The sequence below is a fragment of the Pogona vitticeps genome, chromosome 11 (genome assembly GCF_051106095.1).
Source record: "Pogona vitticeps strain Pit_001003342236 chromosome 11, PviZW2.1, whole genome shotgun sequence".
In the NCBI taxonomy this organism is placed as follows: domain Eukaryota; kingdom Metazoa; phylum Chordata; class Lepidosauria; order Squamata; family Agamidae; genus Pogona; species Pogona vitticeps.
In genome coordinates, this window is record NC_135793.1 from 14,326,692 (window position 1) to 14,352,039 (window position 25,348).

The following is a 25,348-nucleotide window of genomic DNA, read 5'->3' on the forward strand; positions in this document are numbered from 1 at the left end:
TCAGAATGAGCAAGTTGATTACAGTGGTGCCCCGTATAGCGAGGTTAATTCGTTCCGGATTAACCTTCGCTATACGAAAACATCGCTGTGCGGGTAAGGAAAGCCTATTGGAACGCATTAAACTTAGTTTAATGCGTTCCAATAAGCGTCCAAACTTACCCCTCCAGCGATGTTTTCGCGTCCGGCGGCCGGAGCCCCAATCGTCGCAAAGCGAGTGCGGCGATTGGGGCTGATCCGTATAGCGATCCCCAAAAAGGGATCGCTATACAGATTCTTCGTTAAACGGTGCGCTCGTTAAGCGAGGCACCACTGTATTTTGTTATCATGGTATTTTTGATGCCAGGGATAAGAAGTGTCAATGTGATTTTCCTTCTCATGAGCTTTGACTTTGATAGCTTTTTGTACCATACACCTTGTCTTGGGGTTAGGTATCATTTGCTACTCCATCTCAGGTAGAAAAATATCTTGGATCAGTTGTCTGTTTCTGCATGCATGGGTGTACACATGCAAATGTTAGGTAAGGCAGAATCAGTAGAGCTTGGAGATTTTTTCAGGGCAGTAAATCTACTTCAGATTATAGTTTAATGTTTTGGAGAGCTGTTTAAATTGCTGAATCTGTTTGGGAACAGAATTTAGCACCTGGGTTGCTCTCATGAACTCTGGATTAAACCTCAGAGTAGATTCACTGACTCCTGAAATCAGAGTCACCAGCTTCCACTATTCGGAATATTGTTTCTCAGCCTAGCTAGATGTTTGAAGAAAAACAATAACAAGGCATAAAAGCAATAGATTTACCACCACTGACCTTTTGTTGCTTATGTTTCATTCTACATTGTGACACATCAGAAGCAGCACACCTTCAAAAATAACTGATGGTACCTTTAAATTGACCATCATTCGTTAAACTTTGGTTAAAATTGGTTTCCCCTATTTACTTAATGTTTTTGTTGACTAATCTCAACTGTTTTAACATTTGGGATACTTCTGCAAGTTGAAAATGAAAATTACTTATACCACTCAAAAGTACGCAAATGAAAGTCAGTCAGTGAGTACACGTTTTGTCAGTAGCAACTGGCAAATTATTTTTGCCCATATGTAATTTTACTTAGGGCCTAAGTGTATAACAGATGGACTGCACTCTATTCTGTTCAGTAATATCTTATGTTGAGCCTTGAAGCAGACTGGCAGAAAATGCACTAGGTCTAATTTCCAATGCAAGTCTCATCTGGTTCCTCAGGAGGTTAGCCTTGAAGCCAAATATTTAGAACGTGTGGTCCCATCACTGCAAACAAGCTAGCTCTCTTTCAGTCTAAGTACCATAGCAGACAGCATGTGACCTCTAAAAGAAGTAGACTTCAAAAATGACCTTTAAAAATGTGTGTTTGAAGAGTAGATGTAGGAAGGCATAACAAAATAGCAGGGCTTTTTAAAGCTATCAGCCAAACATCAGTAAAGAATAGCTTTGTAGACAAAGAGTAAACAATCTAAGAGCTGATTAAAGAAATTAACATATGTTCCAACATTTCCCAGATGGAAATAATAGTACATGACTTGTGTACTTAAAACAACCTCATCCACACAGGTGTGATTTGTCTATGGCACGTTGCAGGGCTCTGGGCTGCTGCCAGCCTTGTATTTCCAAAAATGAGCTTCTACCATCTTGCCTTCATCTCAGCTGGTATTGCTATGTGCTACAACGAATGGATAATTCAACAAGCCTATCCTCTCCATCTTGCAACAAGTATATTCATAGACCTCATGTACCTCTGTATCTAGCTAAACTGTGGGACACCGATGGCTTTTCTCTCCCTCACTTTTAAAATCATCAAGTCTGATGAAGAGTACTGAGAACTCTGAATTTTGCAAGTTATTATGGAATGTTGGTATGGCCCACCTGTATATTTTAGATTTTGCTTGACTGGATTTTTGCTACCCTCTTGAACACAAGACATTATCCCTCAGTGACAGAAGCACTAATCAATGATGTGACAGTATGCATTTTGCACATGGCTGGGCATCTACTTAACTGCATAACTGAGATGAATCTTGGCATTTCAGCAGTTAGCCACGGCAAGCTATTACATAGTTACATGGACACCAATAGTAAAACTCACTGGTGCAATCAGTCCAACCATGGTGGGAACTTGTTTGCTACATATGAATTAAAGATTAGGAGATAAAATATTACAGATAAGGTGACAAGCCTGTGTATTTAAACATGGTCAAACACATAGGAATTTGAACCCACATTTTTGAGATTGAATTTAGCAATGCCCTGGGCCAAAAAACCCAAATCTGATACTTTTTTAAAAAAAGACCAAGGTTTTTCATCCCACATATTGATGGCTACAGTGGTGCCTCACTTAACGATTGCCTCGCTTAATGAGGAAATCACTGTACGATTAGGTATTTGCAATTGCTTTTGCAATCGCAAAACGATGGTTTAAATTAGGTTTTTCCACTTTGCGATGATCGGTTCCCTGCTTTCGGGAACTGATTTTTGCTTTACGACGATCAGCAAACAGCTGATCGTCGGGTTTCAAAATGGCCACCAGCTGAAGAAAATGGCCCCCTGCTGTTTTTAGGAAGGCTTTTTCGCTTAACAGGTGCCAGAAAATGGCCGCCGTATGGAGGATCTTTGCTGGACGAGCAGGTATTCAGCCCATTGGAACACATTGAATGGTTTTCAATGCGTTTCAATGGGTTTTTTTATTTCGTTTGACATTTTCGCTCTGCAGCGATTTTGCTGGAACAAATTAATGTCGTCAAGCGAGGCACCACTGTATTTGCATAATACATACTGTATGCCTTGGTATATCCCAAACATGGAAAAATCTGTTGATTTTGTTCAATTCTACTAAAAGCATGAAGTGAAATTCTCAAGCATCCCTTATTAGAAACCATCTTTCTGCTCATGATTTCATCTGCCAACAGTGACTAAGAAGTCTTGACAAAACAAGGAATCTCCCTGTACATTTACAAAAACAGAAACGTATAGACAACCTAAAGTGAAAGAGGGAGGCAGGAACTATAGTAGTATCCCTCTAAGCCAGTGGCCCCCAACCTTGGGTAAACCAGGTGTTCTTGGACTGTAATTCCCAGAAAACCCTGGCCAACACAGCTGGTGATGAAGACTTCTGGAAATTACAGTCCATGAACACCTGGGTTGGAAACCACTGCTCTAAGCAATCTTTCTTTTGTACCCCTTTCCCCCTTTTGAATCTAAAACCATATTTTACATAGACATTTTATTCTAATTCCATTTAAAATGAGTTATGTAATGATTTCCTAAAGGAGCATTAAGAGAAATAGGCAGGATAATCCCATCAAGGCTTTTTTAAAAATCCTATCTACGATTTGTCAGTCTATTCAGCAGGTTAAGAATCTAAATGACAGCGTCAAAAACTGCCCCTTATGCAGCCCTGTTAGATTCCAGGAGCATTACATGAGCCCTGTAGAGGTTTGGTGCTTCGCCCCCCCCCATCTTGCTTTTTTCCTTGAAAAGAGGGAGCTATCTTAGCATCTATTCAGCTTCATGCACCAGCTGCAATATTCGTTGTTTGGGCCATAGGATATCAATTCAAGTGCACTCACTTAACTTTATATTGTTCTTCAATACCTAATATCTGCATTTTAATTTTTTTTAAAAAAGGTACAGAAATAAAGACGGAAATCCTAGAGGACTGCAAGATGAAGAAGGAAAAGTTAAGTTGATCCCGAATTCTGTACTTGAAATAAACCAATATTTTGCATTTGGAAAACTCGAAACCTCAAACTGTCCCCATATTGGGAGAAAGACAATCTATAAATCAGACAAATAAATAATAAAATAAAACTATAATACATTGGACAAAGTAGGACAAAGATACGTCAACAACAACTGTTGTTCTGTCTCCCCAGTAATGTGGCCTGAACATGATACGGACGTCCTTCTTTTCCCAGGTCCCAGTGGCAGCTCGTATCATAGTGACAACATTCCAACTTGCATTCTATATCCACAGACGAGCCTTCTGTTCTTCTGTTTTGGAATATAATTGTCATCATTGCTGACACTTATGGATTTTGTTTGGGACTGATAGAATTGATACAGTCCAAAACAACTGGGAGAAGGAATCTAGATTCAGAAAGTCTGGACTACATATTATAGGAGAGAGGAAGGAGTGGACGCTGTTTGAAAAACCAAGAAGAAAGTTGCCTGCTAATACTATGGAAAACAGAGAACCTGCATAGAATAAAAGACACAGACAGGAGCTAGATATTGGAGCAAGCAGAAAACCTGTTCTTGCTCCAGTCCTGGCCTACATACATCCTTGGTGGCAAAAGAAAAACTAGCATTTACTCCCTTTCCTCGGCCAGAGGAACTTTTTATTTTTGTTCGGCATTAATTCCCCTCACTGAAAACAAGATGATTTCTTTTGCAGTGCTACAGCAGAATAAACGCAAAAGCAAAATGTACTGCTTATATACTGCACCACAGTGTTAAAGCTCTCTCTGGGCAGTTTACAATTTAATTATGTAGGCTACACATTGCTCCCTCTCATCCCCCGCCCCAAGTAAAGCTGCATACTCAATTTACTGACCTTGGAAGGATGGAAGGTTGAGTCAACCTGAGCCCAGGAGTGAATTCAGATTGTAAGCAGAATTCTCACTGCAGTACTACAGTTTAACCACCGTGCCATGGGGCTCAGAGTAGACACAAGAGAGCTGACACTTCTATGTGCCAACCTTAAGACATGAAGTCAAAATGTACATTTTAATCATATTTCATTCAAGGCTGAGGATGTGATTTTTCTTCTTGCTATGCTTTTGCAAGTCATGATTTTTAATTTATTATTTTTCTGAGAAAAATAATTAAAAATGCAAAAATTCAAAAACAAGACTTACGCTAAATTTAAGGATGCATGATGATTAGAAAAAAATGTTTAGTAAAGCAGTTTTCTCTCCACTGAGGACTGCCAATGATGCAACACAAATTAATACTACACACAACACAACACCTCTCACCTAGACATGGCTGATGAAGAAGATGACCCTTCTCCAACTTCAAATGGCAATCTGTGAAAATATCCAGCTTGTTTCTTATGATCTGTGTCTCAAAAAAGAAGCAGCATCCTTAGTTCTGGACAGTTTGTATAGATTAGTATCTTTGGCTAAACAGTCCTCTGCATAAAGACCACAGATTATCCCAAGGACCAGTTTTTCTCCTTTGGCACTGTCTTTGGAAATGGTTAGTGAAATGTTTAAAGTATTGCAGCATAATTGGCTTCTTCCTTTTTACTGAATGCTAGCGGTCAGCAGGTTTTATCAAAAAAATGAAGTGTCATATCAAAACCATTTATTTCCTAATCAGAGTACTCTAGTCTAGTGCACGAATATGTTTATTACATTCTTTAAAAATCCTCCAGTTTATTATTGTGGGATATTGTGTTTCTGTATTCATGGCTGAAAATGTCTGGAAACAGCCTGATATGCTTCACAACTTCATGTCCATGTTGCCAGCAGGAAAAAGGATGCCAAGCTTTGCATAACAAACGGTAGACTGAATGTTCAGAACACCAATGGCAGCAGTCAAGACAGTCTACAGCAGTGGTTCCCAACCTTGAATAACCCAGGTGTTCTTGAATTGCAGCTCCCAGAAATTCTGGGAATTACAGTGGGGCCTCGACTTACGGACATCCCTACTTACAAAAATTTCGACTTATGAAAAGCTCCGGCCACAAAATTTTGCTTCGACTTGCGGCCAGAGCTTCCACTTACGAATAGAAAAAAGCAAGGAGAAAGGGCAGGAAATTCAAACCGTTGGTGGCGAAGAGCCTGCTTCTTCACCCCAACGGTTAGGAAAAGGGAGGCTCAGCCTCCTGGGCTTCCACTGCTGCTGCCACCGCCCCCCCGGGAGGTGAGCCATCAGACCATCCCAGTTGGGCTCAGCCTCCCGGACTTCTAGCGCTGCCATGACCACCGCCATTGGCTTCCCAGCTTATGTCGGGCTTATCGGCAGCGGTTTAGGTGGCCGAGAAGCTGTGCAGCGGCGAAAGAAGGCCGAGTGGGCTCCCAGAGGGCTGCCCCCGACGGCAGTTGTGGCGGAGGAGGAGGCACGCTTTGCTGCGGAGGAAGCTCAGTTTCCCGGGCTTCCACTTTGACTTGCTGAGGGGGGGGGGGAGAAGGCTGGCCAGAGGGGTGGTATGCCAGACACAGAAGCGGAATGCAGCCTGGCCAACTTTCACTGGCCCTCTGGGGAAAGCAGGTGCTGTGGAAGGAACATGCCGGGGCTGGCCAGGGCTCCCAGGCGCACTCCGCTTCTCCTGGCTCTGAGGCACCTAGGCTCCTGGAGCCCTGTGCGCAAGAGTGCCTGGCGACCCCAGGGAAGGGCTCTTGCCACCATGGGATGGGGCGGCGGGGAGGAGGGAAGGAGGGGGCCTTGCTCCTGTCCCACTTGGCCGCCTGTGCATCCCCGTGAGACTTCCTCCCTGGATAGCCTCCCCCCAGGATGGCCGAGCGGCAGCAGTGGAGGTAAGGTGCTGTTTTTAGCTTTCTACAGTTTTGGGTGGCTTTTGCAGAGTGGGATTGACCTGGTGGGGTTATGTTTACATTTATTTTTAGATTTATTTATTTATTTATTGCAAGCCCAGAGGCTTGCAGTGTTTTATTTTTATCATTTTTTGGGGGGGGGGGTTCCTTCGGCTGGAACGGATTAATCGGTTTTCAATGCATTCCTATGGGAAATGGTGCTTTGACTTACGAAAACTTCAACTTATGGCCACCGTTCCAATACGGATTCATTTTGTAAGTCAAGGCACCACTGTACAGTGCAATAAAACCTGGGTTACCCAATGTTAGGTACCAGTGCTCTACAGGATATTCCCTTGTTCTCACTACCAGTCCCACTTGTCAAAAAATAACCATGACAATTGCTTTGTGTTTGGGTGAGAAGTGGTTAACTGATAAAAAAGGAATAAAAAAGGTGGTAGTAGTAGTAGTAGAAAAAGAAGAAGAAGAAGAGGAGGAGGAGGAGGAGGAGGTTTTATTATTTTTCTCAATATAATAATATACTGAGAAAAATAGATTGGTATGAGCAACTGGGGATGATTTTCCAAGGGTATATGGAGTTTCCCCCCCCAAAAGAGATAATAATCATGAACAGTGCCTAGAAACATAGTTTTTGTTTGTTTGTTTTTATAACAAGCAAGTCACTTTATATTTTCACAGCTTTCTACTCTTCATAGGTTAAAATTAGGAGTAGTGACCATCAGGATCATTGGTCTCTTATTAAACCTGTCGCTAATGATGACATTAATTTAAACATATTCCTCTCAAGTTTAGGACTCTCATGCATTCCACCTTCAGTCTGTGTTCACTTTCTCTATGGCCTTTAGATTTCTCAGTCCATTTTTTTCATTTACAGCTCATAGATGTGTATGCAAGGTTTGGCAATTACAATTTGTCATTTCATAATGATTGATTTCCACTGATGGGACCTTGTTTGAGCAACTAGGTGATGCACCATTAGAAGGGTAAGTTCTCCCTGTGTTTTCAGGATTCCATGTGCCTCAGTCAGCAACCAAAGGAATAATCTATATAACAATTTCTTTGAGTGTGTGTCTGATTGATCTAAAACAAATTGAATTGTGACCTCTAAGTGCAATTGTCTGATTTTGCTTGAATGTTTGATTGCCTGAAGGACCTCAAAAATGAAAAAGGTTTTCTTCACAATGATTACTATTTTTCAGGGCTGCCCAGTGCAATGCAGAGTCATTAAATATTTGATTAAGTATATGTCTTTCCCATCAGACATCCAGAAGCACATTTGAACTCTCAAAAAACTATATACAAGCTCGTTTCTGAGTATTTTGAGGCTTGAGTTACAACACTGCAATAGTCAGTCATGTTAACCATACAATTTTCAATGGTCATGTCTGAATTGTTGTCTCATCCAAATCATGCTTGCCATTAATAAGCTGTGCACAAAATCACACACCCCATAAACCTTTATGAAAAGCACCATTAGTAATTTGTTTGAATACTGAAAGTAATGGAAAACATGCTGTATAATATGCATGCACACATAAAATATCTCTTTTTCATCCAAAAATAATTTTTTCTTCCTGTTTTCTGGAATTTCTTACTATCACCTTTTTCAAACAAATGGTCAAATAAAAAGGAGGATGGAGCCTGTAGCCCATGTAAGAGAAGAGAGTGGTTATTATTATCTAAGCAAGCATGTCCTCTATGCAAGCCTCTCAAATGTCACACTAACTGCACCCAGAGCTAGATGGAATATTAACAGATGAAAAGAGGGAAAGTTCCTAGTACACAAATACTAAGTTGGAAAGTACCCAATTACTCACTCACTCACTCACTCACTCACTCACTCACTCACTCACTCACTCAATCAATCAATCAATCAATCAATCAACCAACCAACCAACCAACCAACCAATCAATCAATCAGATATTTCTTTGAATAGCCTAGTTTTGAACATCTTGAATGCAGGGAGGGAAGGGCCATGTGCAGCTCCACCAAGAATGCCTGGTTTCTTGTAGATGTCTTTCTGGCCTCTCTCCGAGTAGCAACCCATAGGCCTGTGAGGACAAGGAGATACAGTGGTGCCTCGACTTACAAATGTCCCGCATTTCCGATGTGCTCCGATTGCTTTTTCCTTTATTTTCTTTGCATTTTCAATGTGCTCTGTTGTTTTCTTTGCATTCCCGATATGCTCCCTTTGTTTTCTTTGCATTTCTGATGTGCTCCCTTTGCTTTTTCCTTAGTTTTCTTTGCATTTCCGATGTACTCCCTTTGTTTTCTTTGCATTTCCGATGTGCTCCATTTGCTTTTTCCTTTGTTTTCTTTGCATTTCCAATGGGCCTTGAACGCTTGATTGCTTTTCTTTTTTTCCCTTTCAGCTGGAAGGGATTAATCACTTTTCCAATGGGTCTTGCAGTGGTTTTTTGTTGTTGTTGTTGTTATTTTTTTCTTTGGCCGGAACGGATTAATTGCATTTCAGTGCATTCCTATGGGAAATGGTGCTTCGACTTCCAACCATTTCGAGTTATGTCCATTTTCTGAAATGGATTATGGTAGTAAGTCAAGACACTACTGTATTCTTAGGACCCTTGAGACTAGATTCCTTCATGCTTTATCTGCTAGACCCAGACACACTTCTTTGGTAGAGTATATTGATTTGGTGCGTACTCCTGATCATATCTTAAATGTTCCTGAGCAGAAGCGGGCTGGAAATGCATCTGCATCTCTAGGATCTTGTGAACCATATTCTCTGTGGAGGTCTTCTCCTGACTCCCACTGGTTGTAGACCAGATCTAAAATGCTGTGTGGCTGCTGGCCATACAGGAGTTCAAATGAGGAAAATCCTAACACGAGTTCTGGGCTGGCTCTACCTTGCAACCTTGGCCAGGCTTTTTTGTGGGCCTGTGGATAAAAACAGGGAATGTGAGCCTCTCCATCACTGGCTAAACATGCCAATCAAACTGCAGACTCCTCCAACAGACTCCTCCGGCAGCTGCTGTTCATCGACAGCCTAACAGTGATGTTGAAAACTAAACTTAAAAAATAACCTGCAGGGTGCTTGAAACACCAATGGAGGGAAAAAATCACAACCAAATAATTGCCTGTTTGCAATATCAACATAGCAACTGACAGCCAACACTTCCTCAACATGAGCTAAGCATACAATAAGAAACCAATCAGGGAAGGGAACAGGAGTTACATACATGATAAGTTTAATGTGGTGCCCAGGTCCCCCTAAGGGGCACCTAGCACTCGGTCAGAGAGTTTGACAGTCAGCTTACCTACCACCTTTGCACTGGGGCAAGTCCCAGGACCTCAGCAGTGTGTAGCGTAAACCCTTTGAACAAGTCTGACCTTAAAAGAACACTTTACTTTTACCCAGTACTTTGCAAGTACAGACACATGGGCTTTGTTATTTAGAAAAATAGAGTTTTATTAGAATCAGTTTATATTTCACAAGCTTTATAACTGCAGTTAAATAGAATAACTATTTCCCATTAAAACAATAAACACTACTAAGCTGGACTAAGGTGAGCTATAATGGGCTAGTCTCACCTCCTTCTTTCTCTCTACTTACTTCCTCTCTTAATCAAGTTCCTTTCTCTCCCATAATCATGGAATCGAAATCCAGAACAGAACAACAGAACAACACGACGAACAACCAGCACATAATCCATCGTCTATTTTCTACCTTCTCCAACTCCTCCCTTTTTTCTTGACAATTCTGGCTGTTAACCAATTAGCCTCAAGAGGGTATACCACCGTCCTCCTCCCTTAATTTCCATGAGAGTCCAGGTGTTTTATCTCTCCTCCAATTAGCTTGGAATGTTGAGTCTTCCATAGGCCTCTCAGTTCAGCCTTCAGCGCTATCTCGAACAAGGCTGTAACAGTCTTCAGAAAAGCACTCTCACGGCACTTAGAAAAACACATTCCAATGTCTCTCAAATCATCTTCACACAGAACCTGTCTGACTCCATCTTACATCACTCTGACCACATATAGCTTAGGTTTGCACATGCATAGTGTTTGTTTTTGGAACATTCCAGGTTGTAGCCTAAAATATACAGTGGTGCCTCGACTTATGAATGCCTCAACCTACGACCATTTCACGTTACAACCAGCTCTGGCTGCAAAATTTTGCTTCTACTTGTCATCAGAGCTTCCACTTACGAACACAAAAAGGCAGGGGAAAAGGTGGGAAATTCAAATTTCTAACTATAGGTGGCAACGAGGATGCTTCTTTGTAGCTCTTTCGCCCCAGCAGTTAGAGATAGTCGGAAGCTTCGGATTGTCTCCTTCTGCTTCTGAGTGTGTGTGTGTGTGTTTACAGGGAGGCTTTGGGCTACCTTGTAAGGTAAGGTGCTGTTTTCTGCTTTTTAAAAACTGTTCTGGGTGTTTTTGCAGCGTGGTTTTGAGCTGGGGGGGGTTATGTTTCTGTGCTCTGATGGGTCTTGGGTGTTTGTTTTTTTGTTTCCCTCCCATTTCCGATGGGTCTTGGGGGGTTTGTTTGCTTTTTAGTTCCCTCCATTTCCGATCTTGCGTGATCTGTTTGATTGCTCTTTGCTTTCTCTTGTTTCCATTTGCAATGGATTTTGCACGATTGATTGGTTTTTGGTTTGTTTTTTTGCATTAGGTCTTCTATGCTTGATTGCTTTTTGCTTTCTCTTGTTTGCACTTGCAATTGCTTTTCTCCCCCCCCCCTTCGGCTGGAAGGGATTAACCGTGTTTCTGACTGATCTTGCAGTGATTTTTTTGGTGATTTTTTTTCTTCAGCTGGAACGGATTAATTGCATTTCAATACATTCCAATGAAAAATGGTGCTTCAACTTATGACCGTTTCGACTTTGCCCATCTTCCTGAACCAATTAAGTTCATAAGTCGAGGCACCACTGTACATGCATCCTTTCTATCTTGTCCTTGGAACTCTTCTTAATATCTGCAGAATGAGCCTCTCCTGTATACCCGGCTACATAGTAAATTCCTGTGCCCATCTGTGGTGATGCCTGGTGATGAGCCCTTACTAGGCCTCTAACTCATTACTTTCCCACCCTATTGCACTGAAAGCATCCTTCTGCTTTAGCCTTGATTGCCATTTCCCATCCCCCTTCACTCTCACAATATGGTAAATGTATGAAAAGGTGGGAAAAGAAAGGAAGCATCTAGTTAGACATTCTTCAGTCTCGAAAGACTATGGTAACATGCTCTGTATGGAGGACATGGAACACCGTCTAGTGTGGCTGAGGAGGCCAATTCGAGAGTGACAATCTCTTCTACTTCCTGTGTTGTTTCAACGCTGTATGCGAAGCTGGAGTGTCTCCTCCAGAGCATGAAGCCTGGGTAAAGTAATATGGAGGATAGGCTGTTAACCAAGCAGCAAATTCCCCCTCTCCACGTCGCTGAAATAGTCCAGTGGAAAGGCAAGAGCCAATACAACTGGTTGCAGCAATGTTGCAGGAGTTGCCAGAATGACATGAACTGCCTCCGGGGTTCCGGCTCCAGATTTTGTCTCGAGGTTATCGCCTGAAGCCTTTTCCATCAGTGGATATAGCCACAAGGCAGTGGAGGTTTAAAATCGGAGTTTTCCTTCTCCTAGATGGGCTGCCTTCCAGGGCTGATGAACCCCACCTACCCGGCCTGCTCTTTCTAGTTAGACATCCTTCAGTCTCGAAAGACTATAAGGAAGCATAGAAAATGGAAAATAAGAAGGCTGGTCCCAAGACCTCTGTGAACCGAGGTCACACTTGTAAAGGTATTGCACTCAGCTAGCAATCGCCAAAGAGATTTCTGTTGCACATGCACACAATTGGTATGATGAAAGTGATGACAAGAAACCAACCTTACAGTCACTTCTTTTGACTATTTCAATGCTAACTTATGAAGGGCCCCAGGAATATAAGTAGCTGCCTGATCATTTTAGTAATATGAAGGATTAACAAAAGAAAGAAAAAGACAATTTTAGAACTGTTATAAAAAAACAAGAGGAAAATAACTATATAGGATGTGCAACTAGTCCAAAGGAAGGCAGAAATCTTCAAGGAGAAGCTGAGTTGCCTTAGGACTATGCACACATTCTCCAAAAAAAGGGGGGCAGTGCATTGGAGATAATTGTTTATCAGAAAAATCTCCCACACATTTTTTCTCCTCCTCATTTTGGGATGCTTGTGTAGTTCCCTTAAGCCCTATTAAAACTCATAGGTTTCCTTAGTGTGTCAGAATAGGAGGTAAGCAATAAAGATTGTTTTGCAAACTTTCTTTATCATTAGAATATGTCCTAGGAAGTTCAAAAGTGTGCTTACTAGAGTGCAAAACACTATCAAAGCATTAGCACTTCAATGTATTGAAAAATATCATTTTGAGGGAGGGAAAAACATCACACCCCTGACAAAATAAAAGCAATGGACAATATACTGTGAGATCAATAATCTCAAACAGAGAAAGAAAACGATTTCTTACAAGAAAGATGGCTGTGATTCAGAAACAAGAATGGGCATACGTCTGTATGCAAACTTCTACAAAGTTCAAAGAGTTTGTATGCAGTTGGGGGAAGCTTAACATATCTTTGGCTACATCATTAATATAACAAATGCTTCCATTTTTCAACAGCACAGCAAGATGAATTCAGTACCACCAAATTTGGAGTTATACAATGTGTGTCAGTAAATCTATAGAGAGACACAGCTTGTTTGACTCTCAAAACACTGGTGATAATAAAGATGTATTTCTCTTAACAACTGTAATGTGTTCTGTTTTACAGCAAAAGGCCAGCATATTGGCTGAAATGGGGTTTGCATTTTGTAGAACTAGCCGTAGCCAATCAGTACAGCCGTGGCCAGCCAATACTGGAATTCATTTCACTCATAACTGAAGGATTAATTTCTACTACAAAATTTCCAAAGCTTTGCCACTGAAAACTGGTAGACAAGCATCAAGAGTAGTATTTAATGGTAATCGCAACAATATGTAATATTATATTGTAAAATGATCTTGTGTCTGACATAAAATAAATGGGATTTGAAAGCTTGCATTTCTTCATTTTTATTTAATAATACTATTTTAAAGCATTTTACGCAAACATAGTCTTGTTTAGAAAGTTGATATGGGCTTTTGAGAAGGTGGACTGTTTTATTATTAAATGTCATACAGTACAGTGTATCAATATCAAAATTTGATGTGGATTAACTCAATATTTTTATACTTGCAGATATGGCAAATCAGAAATACAATTAGATTCTTACCAAAACTTTGTTTACTGATGTCCTTCTTGTATCTTTTTCTACATTCCTCCCATATGAGTTCACCACCCATAACCTACATCCTCTTCAAATAACTGCTACGATATATCAGTAGCTTTTGAGGAATCAGCTACTCTGATTCTTCAGTAGCCACAATCAGCAAGACATCAGTACCAACCTAGCTATCAATATACCATGAAGCCTTCTGCCTATGCTTTCTCTTCCCATCTGTAAAAAGGGGACCAGTAATATAGCCAATGTATGCTTTACACATACCTGAAATGAAGAAATGGCCACAAACCAATCCATAGAGATAAACTACAAGTAATTAGGGAAGAGAAGGAACATAAACCAAAATTCTATACATATAAATGAGAATATGACATTCACACCTACAAATTTTCTTTTAATCATTATACAGAACCAGCACTAGAGAAAATGAAACTGCTTTATACTAGCAAACAAAATCAATGCTATTGCCATTCAAAGCATCTCAGATAATTTTCTATTGAACAGACTAAAAGAATGCACTTTTCATTTATCAAAGTGCAGTTGTAGTAGCCAGACAATTTTCACATCTATTTATCAACACACAGATTAATGGGGATTCTTACTCATCCTCACTTCCCTAAAGAAAGAGTAACCAATTCCCGAATAGGAAAAAAGTACTCAATAATCAGTAATGTAAAACAATAAAGTTATTGGAAAGAAACACACATTGGAATGTTTGCAACAATCTTTCATCGGAGCTTCATTGAAATAAGTTATTTTTCCTTAAATAGAGATACAAATACAAAAAGCATTCAGAGTTAATAGTCCAGAATGTATTGGCAATGTATGCCCGCATGACGGAAATCATAGTAAGCCATAGTAACAAAATATTGCTCATTGAATTCCTGGGTACTTAGTCATGAGTGGCAATTTGTCACTGCAACTTACATAGTTTTCTTTATGCAAGCATAAATTGTCAACTCTGTGTGCGTGTGTGCGTGCGTGTGTGTGTGTGTGTGTTAGATCCAATCTTAGTCGTACTAAGAGTAAACCAGAATACAGCTGAATCGATGGGCTTTGCAAACTGTTGACATACCCACTGATTTAATGGGCCTGCCCTAGTTGGGACTACTAATTAGATTTAGGTCTACTTAAGCTGATGGCTAAGTCCCATTTATTTCAATATTAAGCATTAATAAATCAAAACAGTTAAAAAATAAAAAAAAATCTTGATAGGTTTGAGCACTGGGCTGAAAATGACAAAATGGAATTTAACAGGGATAAGTGCAGCATTCTACACTGGGGGGAAGAATGCACACTTACAAGATGGAGAATACTTGGCTCAGTAATATGAATCAGAACAATCTTGGAATTGTTGTAGATCAAAAGCCAAATATGAGCCAACAGTGCAATGTGGCTGCAAAAATGGAAAATGCTATTTTAGGCTGCATTAATGGAAGTATAGTCTCCAAATCTCACGAGGTACCAGTTCCCTTCTATTCAGCACTGGTTGGGCCTCATCTAGAGAACTTTGTCCAGTTCTGGACACCACACTTTAAGAAGAAAGCCAACAAACTGGAGCAGGTTCAGAGGAGGGCAACAAGGATGATCAGGGGACTGGAAACCAAGCCCTATGAGGATGGACTGGAAGAACTGGGCATGTTTAGCCTTGAGAAAAGAAGACTGGGGGACTATACAGAGGAGGGGCTGAATTTGTTCTTGATCAATCCCGGAATGCAAGACACATAATAATGGGCTCAAGCTACAAGAAGCCAGATTTAGGCTGAGTATCAGGAAAAACCACTTAACTGTTAGAGCAGTATGACAATGGAACCAATAACCCTGAAGGTAGTGGGCACTCCAAAGCTGGAGGCATTCAAAAGAAAACTGGACAAACATCTGTCATATTTGCTTTGATTTGGATTCCTACATTGAGCAGGGCGTTGAACTCAATGGCCTTATAGGCTCCTTCCAACTCAATTATTCTATGATTCTAAGATCAAACCTATATATATGAATATTGTTGGTTTTTCCTGATTAATAAAAGTTGAATAAGAATAAAAACCTGTTAGAATTATAGGGCCTGAAGGAACCCATTTGGTACAACACCTTGCTGTATGATCAAACAAATTATATTCCACAAACAATTCAAGTTCAGTTTTGTTTATCTGGGCTACCTAGATAATTGCTGAATATTAAAAAAAAAAGAAAGAAAAGAAATCTTGTCAATTAGTTCAGACAGAACTTTTTTAAAAAACTAAATGACTCAGTAGAAGAAAGCTTTACAACTCTCCTAATCCTCAGTCAGCATGGCCATGGTTAGGGAATTTGGCATTATGTACATTCATTAGTTGATGAGATTTGTGATAGCACAGCTGTTGACAGTGCATGTACTCAGGATATGAAAGTTACGGGGGCCATTCTTCTTGCCAAGTCTATATGGGTGCCTGCTTTTGCATTTTTTTGGTAAATGTTTTAGCTGCTATTGACTTTCCTGTACTGCATCATCTACCTTTTCTGTCCCATAAACAATACTGAGCTCTAACACTATCCTACACATACAAAAAAGTATGCCAGAATGTTTTGGTAGGTGAAATCAGTGACATATTTAGGAGACTTCCATTTTGTCATGTCTGCAAATGTCTGAACTGCAACTAAGAATTCAGTGTGCATACTGAGAGCCCTGGGAAGGGAGCATGTGAGCGAGCAAGCAAGCAAGCAAGCTCTGGTATCAGCACTTTAGTAATCTTAAACAGGCAGTATTTGGGACATTATAATTAAAACTGCAGTTTCCCTGGTCACTATCTGTAACAGAAATGGGCTATTATGGCCTTCCAGAATTTGGACTGCAAAGACATTATTTTAGCCCAGAGACAATCTCCTCTATAACGACCAAACACTGTCCTTATCTTATTTGCCCAGCTGATATTTGATACAAGAAATGGAAATGAAGATGAAATGGTCACTGTCTTCCTTCCTTTCCCTGGACGCCAGTTACATTGCCCATCTGGTGACTGCTGAGCCTTCTATGACTTTTGCCAAGAAATTTCTCCCAGACCTTTCCTGATGTGGTTTATTTATTTTATTTATTTATTTGATTTCTATCCCGCCTATCTAATCAATTAAGATTACTCTAGGCGGCTGAACTCTAGGCGGAATGTTTGTCCTTGTGACTTTTGTTATTTGCTATTTCTGCACTGTGGATACAATTGGACAACATAGCTTCTCAATGGACGAATTCCAATTGCTTACACTAGATCTTCCAGAGCCAGATGTAACAGGGAAAAGCATAGTCATCCCGGTGAGCTGGCAAGTACTATGTCATTCTCATTTTTGTTTGAGTAATTGTTTCCCCTCCTACAATGGGATTTCCTTGGAGATTCCATCATGGCAATAAGACTTGCAAATCAAAACTGCTCACCAGTCACAAAATAAAGCAGGTTACATGCAAGATACCTAGGTGAGGAAAACCATGTGGTATGATAGACATCTTTCACCACTAGGGTGAGCTCTTCAAGAAACATGGAATATGTCTAGTCTGACCCTACATTTCACCCCATTTTCTCTCCAGCCTACTTCCATCTTTCTTACTAAAATCTTTGTCTGAAATAACTTGTGTTTATTTTTAAAATTGTCCGCAAAAGCTGTTCCAACACACACTCCACTGGTTATACTTTGCAGCACATATTGCTTAAAATTTGGTAAACTCTAATTTTATTGTTGTTCTAGTGATTCAAGGTACATGGAATAACTATTTAATTCATGAACACATGCATCCGTGCAAATTTTCCTGATGCAAGTAAATCATCAAAACACAGTTTCACACTTGCTACTCAATGAAAACGTTCTAAAATCTAGATACATTTTTGCTTACAAAAATAGAATCAAATCTTCCTTTGATCTAATTGTACATTGTCTGTACTTCCTCCAAAACAAATCAAAACACAAAACAAATAGTCTGAGACGATCACTTCTATAAAAACCGATTTAGCATCAATTCAAATAGTTAAACAAACATATTCCCCAATCCCCCAACTCCATTAAGCAGCTATTCCAAAGTATATTCAAAACCTCATTCCTTCTGAAAGTTGCAGGTTGGTTTGATCTCCTTGTTGCCATCAATCACCAAAACTGTATCAATGCAGCAAAAGACATCCACGGCATTTGAAAATATTAGAGCATCCATTTTCCCCATTACAGTTATGAAGAGCACATTCATATTTAATAGGTTATTCTATCTGATGTTTATGGTATAACCCTACATGGAAGAGTCTGTTCCAATGCCTTTTCAATTGTTATAAGGTTAATATACCTGTCTCCTCTATTCCACTCTGTTTTTATTACTCTAGAGAAGGTATAATATGGAACAAAAGGAAATGGTTAAAAGAGGCTGATGGTCCTTTAAAAATTCATTGTGGTTTGAGGAAATCTGTCTCTTGGCAGACACTGCTAGAATGTCTGACAAGAAAAGAGGAAAGAAAGACTCTAAAATCATCCAAATAGTGCAGTGCATTTCAAATATCCATCAAAGCACAATTAACCATTTGAACACTGAAATGAAGCACAGTCACAAAAAATTTAGAGACAGGGTGTCAAGCCGCCCACCAACAACTGAGCCAAAACAAATGAGAGAAGAAAATGAGTAACCATGTTAAATATAATTTGTATTTTCTGCTGTAATCTTTCCCATGATCCTACAAATAATTCTGTACAAGCAACCTTAGTTTGGTGCTGGTTTGCAAGTTCTCACAATACTAGGTGATCTGAGTGAATATTTTCAGCTTGCCCCTGGCCTTCTCAAACGAATGACACAGTCTGGATTAGCAGTCAGCAGCTCAAGGCAATTTATGCACTCTCTGGGAGATTTTTTTTAAAGTCCTATCCAAAGCTCTTTCATTAAATAAGGTTATGGCAATGGCACCTCCCTACTTCTTGTCCTGTAAGACAGTGGTCTCCAACTTTGGGCCTCCAGATGTTCTCAGACTTCAACTCCCAGAAATCCTGGCCAGCAGAGGTGGTGGTGAAAGCTTCTGGGAGTTGTAGTCCAAGAACATCTGGAGGCCCAAGGTTGGAGACCACTGCTGTAAGACATTTCTGTTGACAGGGTAGTTCTACATTGATAGATCTAGGGTAGTTCTTCCTAGCTTCAAGTGAGGATAATCATCTTTGGATAGCTGAAGGACTATCACATGGAAGATGGTACAGTCTTGTTTTCTGCTTCTTCAGGGAGTAGGACCATGCCCAATGGATTTATGTTACAGGAAAGGAGATTCCAACTAAATGTTAGGCAGATATTCCTGATGCTAAGAGCTGTCTGACACTGCAATGCAGTTAATGTATTTTCTCAACGGCGGTGGCCCCTCCTTCACTGGAGGTTTTAAAATTAACTTAAAAGTCCATCTATGAGGGATAATTTAGTGGTACATTCCTGCAGTGGCAAAGGGTAGACTAGAAAAAACTAGGCAGTCCCCTCAGAATCTAAAAGTCTATAGTGCTTGATCTTATTCCAAGATTTGTCCAGATGAAGAGGTGGGCAGAGTGCAAGAATGTCTTCCTAGCTATTCAACAGACCCCCATACCTTCCCATAGTTATTCCTACAATTTTTTATACCTGTCTGCAAATAGAAAATATTCAAAGTTTAACAGCTAGTCTTTGCTTATTTTCCCCCACACATTGAACCGCACCACATTAATACATATCATGTTATTTTTTTCCTTTTATTTCTCTGACTTTTTAATATACTCTCACACTTTAGTTTTTTTCTTTATAACTGTCTTTTGTAAACATTGTTTAAATGTGGACTTGTGGAGTACTTGGAGAAACAAGCGGTTGAAATACAGATTTTCATTAAACAAATGCCTTCAATGTCCTTATTGCTATTAATTCCAAGCCTTCAAAGTACAACTGGACCCTTCTCCCCTCTATCTATAGCGAGAGAATTTTCATATACTAATGAAAGTACAGCCATGGGTATCAGATTCTTAATTTCCTTTTCCTTTTATGAACAAGTGCAAATTACAGTAATTAAAGAGAAAATTCTACAAAATTATATTATTTAGGAAAAGTGCATATTAAAATGTAAACAAATATATAAAGAAATAAATACAATGCAGTTGCAGAAACAGAATAATAGACTCAGAAAAATGGAATTGGAAGGGGCTTAAGACCATGGAGTTCAACTGTGCTCTCAATGCAGGAAACCAAATCAAAATAAATCTGACAGATAGTTCGGTACCTTTCTCTTGAATGCCTCCAGTGTTGGAGCGCTCACCCCCCCAAAGTAATTGTTTTCATTGTTGTACTGCTCTAAAAGGAAGTGTTTTTTTCTGATATTCATATGAAACCTGGCTTCCTATAACTTGAGCCCATTATGATGTGTCCTCCGCCCTGGGAAGATTGAGAACAGATGCTGACCCTCCCTGTATGACAGCCTTTCACGTATTGAAAAGTGTTATCCTATCTCCCCTCAGTTTTCTTTTTCCCAAGGCTAAACATGCCCAAGTTCTTTCAGCCTGTACTCTAGGCTGGTAATACTAAATCCTCAAGAGTTGTTGGGGAGGGAATCTATTTCATTTCTTATTCCATCCTGCCCTGCAGGATCCTTTTAAGTTGATGGTTTTTAAATCTTTCCTCCCTATCCAGGATGAGTCATCCACCTCCAGCAGCCATTGGCATGCTAAGTGCAGCAGCCCAGGTCCGGACCAACAAGGAACTCTGCAAAAAAAGAAGTTTGGGTGAGTGGGATGAATGGAGGGTGTAGTCCTCTTTCCAGCTAAAGGCAATGCCATGGAAATATTTTTTTAAAAAAGTTAAATAGGGAGAAATAATTCAGCTCTGTAAGTGAAAGGCTATTGTGAACACATGGAATTGCATCCACCCCAGTGAAGATTTTCTCCATCTTCTTTGCCAGATGAAATAAGCAACAACATACTAGGAAGCAAGTTCTTAGGTATAGATGTTATGCAAACAAATAAATTGGTAATAAACAGCATGTAGAGAAAAGGCTACTTCTTTTACCAATTACACCCTGGGTTATTGCTTTTAGAGTATGAAATGGCATTTGCCTGTCAAGTCTTCTCGTGTTAAACAAAATGAATTATTATTACTCACAAACTCATGAGAATCTAGGAAGCACCTCTAGAAAGATGGCTGCTACACTGATACGTTTTCCTACCCATATTCTTCATCATTATCCCCATCACCATCTAATTACAGTTCCTTCCTTCCTTCCTTTTCAGTGTATTGCACATAGTGCAAATCATCTCTTCAAAACCACAGACAATTTGTTAACAGCTCCGAGGCTTTAAAAAAAAATCAGCCTGTCCCAACACCATAGGACAGGACTTTCTGGAGATTCAGAGAATGACCATAATTATAAGTTGTTCAAAGAGGAGTTGCTAGTGCCTCTGCAATTAACAATGAATTTGATATTAAAAGAAGGGAAAATGTCAGATACGTGGAAAGAGGCAAATATAACATTAATAGCAAAGGAAGTTCAGGGTCACAATCTGATAAAAAAAATCATCTGATTTCAATCGTAAGTAACATTTACAAAATATTTGCAACCATCCTGGCACAAAGAATGAATTGGTGTTAAATAAATTATTCATGAAAATCAATGTGGCTTTTAACTAAAAAGACCATTAAAAGACCATGTTAGGATGGTGCTAAATATTATTGAGTACTTTGAGAAACACAATGAGAAACAGCTATGATTTTTCTGGATGTTAAAAAGGCCTGAATTGCACCTTTTTGGCCTAGAAGAAATTAGATCTGGAGATAACTTTATAAAATGGGTGAGCAAAAAGCACGGATCATAGCAAATGATGAATTAACCAAGCCTTGTGAAATTCAAAAAGGAAAAGGTAAGGATGTCCACTATCACCACTTTTGTTTATTGTGTTACTGGAGGTCTTAAATTGAAATTTTGCCTCTTGCTTGGAAGGGGGACCATTCTACCAGGCTGTCACTCTTTGTTTGATATATATCAAATAAACAGAAGCCTTTTGAAATCTCTCCCAAGTCAAGACTTATTGGCAATTAATTTTGGCTTGAAAAATCTAGAGACTTCTATGGCTGAGCAGGGATTTGAACTCACGCCTCCTAATTCCTTGTCCCTTGCTTTATCCACTACATCACACAAGTATCCCATATAGGATGCTAAAATAACCAACCAATATCCAGATAATAAGACACATAATATTTCACCACTGTGCATACTTTTTGACAATATGTGATTTCACTGTGTAGCGACAGATTGATTCCACCACAGCTGTGTTCATATATTGGATAGAAATATTTATGCAAGCAGTCTGAATTTTAGACCAAAAATGTATTTTTATGTTTAATAGCATGGTAAGCCTTGTTTATTCAAAAGCTATCAAGAGAAGAGTGGAATATCAGGAGAGGAACTGTTCAGGGGTCATTGCTCTGAAAGAGAATAAAACATAACAGGATAGAGGAAAATCTGTGGCCAAAACAATTTAACAATCATTGGTCAATCTGGATTCCTGACATGAAACACTAAGTTCAGACTCCTCTTGCCCGCTTGACTTGAACCAATCTGAAAGGCATGAATGTGGACAAAATAATAACTACAAACCAAGTTCCTAATTTGACATGCTGACCTAAGAGAATAAACAAAATATTAATATGTTGCCCTCATTTTAGATAAGTGGATAGTAGTCTCTTGTTACCACCAGAGATATTGGAAGACTTCAGGCAGGGGAAGATTCAGTGCAAAAAGGAAAATACTAAGAAGAGTTTCATTCACTGCAGTTTTAGTTAGATGCAGCCCATTGTCTCAGCAGGGAGGGAAAATGTAGGGTGAGGCATTCTGCTGTTCACATCATAATCCTACAATGACTTCAAAATCAAATAAGAATGTTTACTAAGAACTCCAGAACTGTCATGTTGTCCAACTTATTTTAGCCTGTGTGGAGGGCAGACAAAGATGACAGGGAGAGAGAGAGAAAGAAAAAGAAAGAATACTTATGTAATCCGGGTTGGAATGCCTCCAAACTAGTGTGTACTAAAATGTATTTCCTAGAATATACTGTACTAGAAAAAGAAGTAGACATATGAACACAACACATTCTAGTTTAGAATGTTGAAAATTTCCCACCATCTGTTATCCCCTTCCACACACTGAGAACACATTCCCCAAATTTTCCAGAGGGGCTGCTGAGAGGAGCGCGCACACACACACACACACACACACACACACGCACACACACACACACACACACACACACACACACACACACACACACACACACACACACACACAGAGAGAGAGAGAGAGAGAGACTATACCATATTGTGGAAGTTCTTGTGAGATCACTCGATCTCACACAATATCCCCTGATGCCACCTGACCACTGGACTCTTTCCAAGCCAGCAGGCAATTCAAGAAGTTTGAGTTGTCTAAATTCTAGGGTATCTCCATCACCCCTTGGCTTCCCCATGCTTCCTGACCAGCGTGGATAGTATAGGTTTAGGTGAACTAGATGGGATTGCCAATTTTTGTTTGTTCCTTTTTATTTTACCTTTTAGTTCTTGAGATGCAGCATACATCTGTTGTACAACAGGGATAAGTTGCAGCAAGATGGTGGCTATGGGCCATGGCTGACATTTAGACACATCCCGATAATGGCCATCCATGGGCCACTTAATGCATTTGGTTTAATTTAACCGGAGAATATATTGAGGCAAAAGAAGAAAACAGAGCAGACAAATTGTTGCAACACTTAAAAGACTAACTACTATATTTTAATATGAGCTTTCTTGGATCAAGCCCACTTCCTTGGACATAAAAGTGAGGCTATATGATTCATACATGGCCCCACAACCAAGTGGAGATACAGATACTGTAATGAAAAAAAGTGATAATGGTTTGTTAGTAACAGATTAGGCTATCAGGCTATGAATAATTTCAGTTATTGGTCTATCAGGCAGTAATATCATTACTGATACAAGTGGCAAACTGAGAATCAATGTAACATTTCATACTTGATCATGGTTTAAGAGGCTAGTTGAACAGCTCATTGAGTTAGGTTTATGGCTGTTGAGCCAGTTGGGCATTGAATTCCCTATTGTGCATTCCAGCAGTGTCAGCCTGTATGGCCCTGGGCAAACTGCATAGTCCCAGGATGCCCCCAAAGGAAGGGAATGGTAAACCACCTCTGAATTCTCTCTACCTAGAAAATCAGGAAATGATTGTCATAAGGCAGAATTGATCCGACAGCACAGAACAACGATGACTTAGGAACCTTTGACTTTCAGTCTTTTTAAGTGGGTCTCCAGCATCTGTATATACCTTATCTTAGCCGTTTCCTTTTCAAGTCTTGTTTTGTAGCTTTATTTTTGAAGCTGGTGGTACATCTTTGTAAACTTTGTGTAATTCAACTCTGAATTACATCTCCCTCCATCTTCTCCCCAAACTCTGCTGGCTGGAATGAGGTGTGCCCAATGATTTTATCAATGGGAATTTTCTTCAGATTTCTACAATTTTCTTTGTTTCTTAACAACGTCTCACTGCTAATCATGTCATTCATCTCACGACAATTTTCTTTTAAATAAAGTAGGGTGTGGTGGTTTTGGGATATTCCAATGAATCTATGTCATTTTCTCTTTCTCATCTGGAATGTAATATTCTATCCCCCCATTATTTCTGTAACAGTTACAGTCTATGAAAGAAAATAAATGTGGTGTGATAATATAGTGGAATAACAACTGGTAGTACTACATAAAATATTATTGTGCTGAGAATCGCAGGCTGAGAAAAAAAAGAAAAAGTGGTTCTGTCACATTTTATCTTCTATATATGGTAGATGAAATTGCTAATTATATTTAGCCATTTGCTTCTTACCTACTTAACAGACTCCTAAGTCTTTTATTTATTGCTGTTCCAAACGGTAACAAATTACTAAAATGCTTGGAGATGACAATGATTCAACACAAAAGGCAAAACTTTATGCCACAAGAAAGTAGAAAAAAGAAATGTGATAGCTTAATAAAGCCTACTTGCTAACTATTTGCCTCTGTCATCAGCACAATAAATGAGATAAAATTATGTGCACATAAGGAATGAATGGCCTGCTCTATGGAACTTATAAATATACTAGAAAATGGGACTGAACTGCATAAAAAAACATAACATAGGCAGAATACAAAAAAAAAAAAAAGACAGAAAAATGTCCCCCCATATTTTTTAATTTCTTTATGTCGTGGTATGGTAACTTCTAGTGAAGATATTCTCTGACAATGATTCCTAAATTTTTGATATTTAATAAGGCTGCACTTAATTGTTAGAGCTGATTTTTACATGCAATGGAGTCATGTCAGAAAATGTGTCTGGACCGCCAGGCATGGAGTGGGGGAGAGTAACGTGCTAATACCCTTCTTGAGTGGGTGGAGAAATTATGTGAAAGGAAGACATCCAGGACATCCAGGAAAAGAACAGTTAGCAAATATTTGTTCCATAATATTCTGCATGTGATGAATTTATTTTAAAAAACAAGCACTAAAACACATGATTTCTCAGTCTTGGTCTTAATGGTACAATTCAAGATGGGAATGCATTCTGTATCATATGATTCT

At 39.5% G+C, this 25,348-nt stretch overlaps 1 protein-coding gene and 1 long non-coding RNA gene across 4 annotated transcripts in view; one reads left to right on the plus strand and one right to left on the minus strand.

Annotated features, from left to right (window-relative positions):
* The window catches only part of LOC110082622 (protocadherin-11 X-linked), a 986,147-nt gene that overhangs the window by 198,326 nt on the left and 762,473 nt on the right, over positions 1-25,348 (minus strand). The gene's annotated exons all lie outside the window — the stretch shown is intronic.
* On the plus strand, positions 201-20,431 carry LOC144584469 (uncharacterized). The gene is made up of 2 exons (XR_013538734.1): positions 201-3,704; positions 20,390-20,431. It is a non-coding gene; the product is annotated as an uncharacterized LOC144584469 (long non-coding RNA).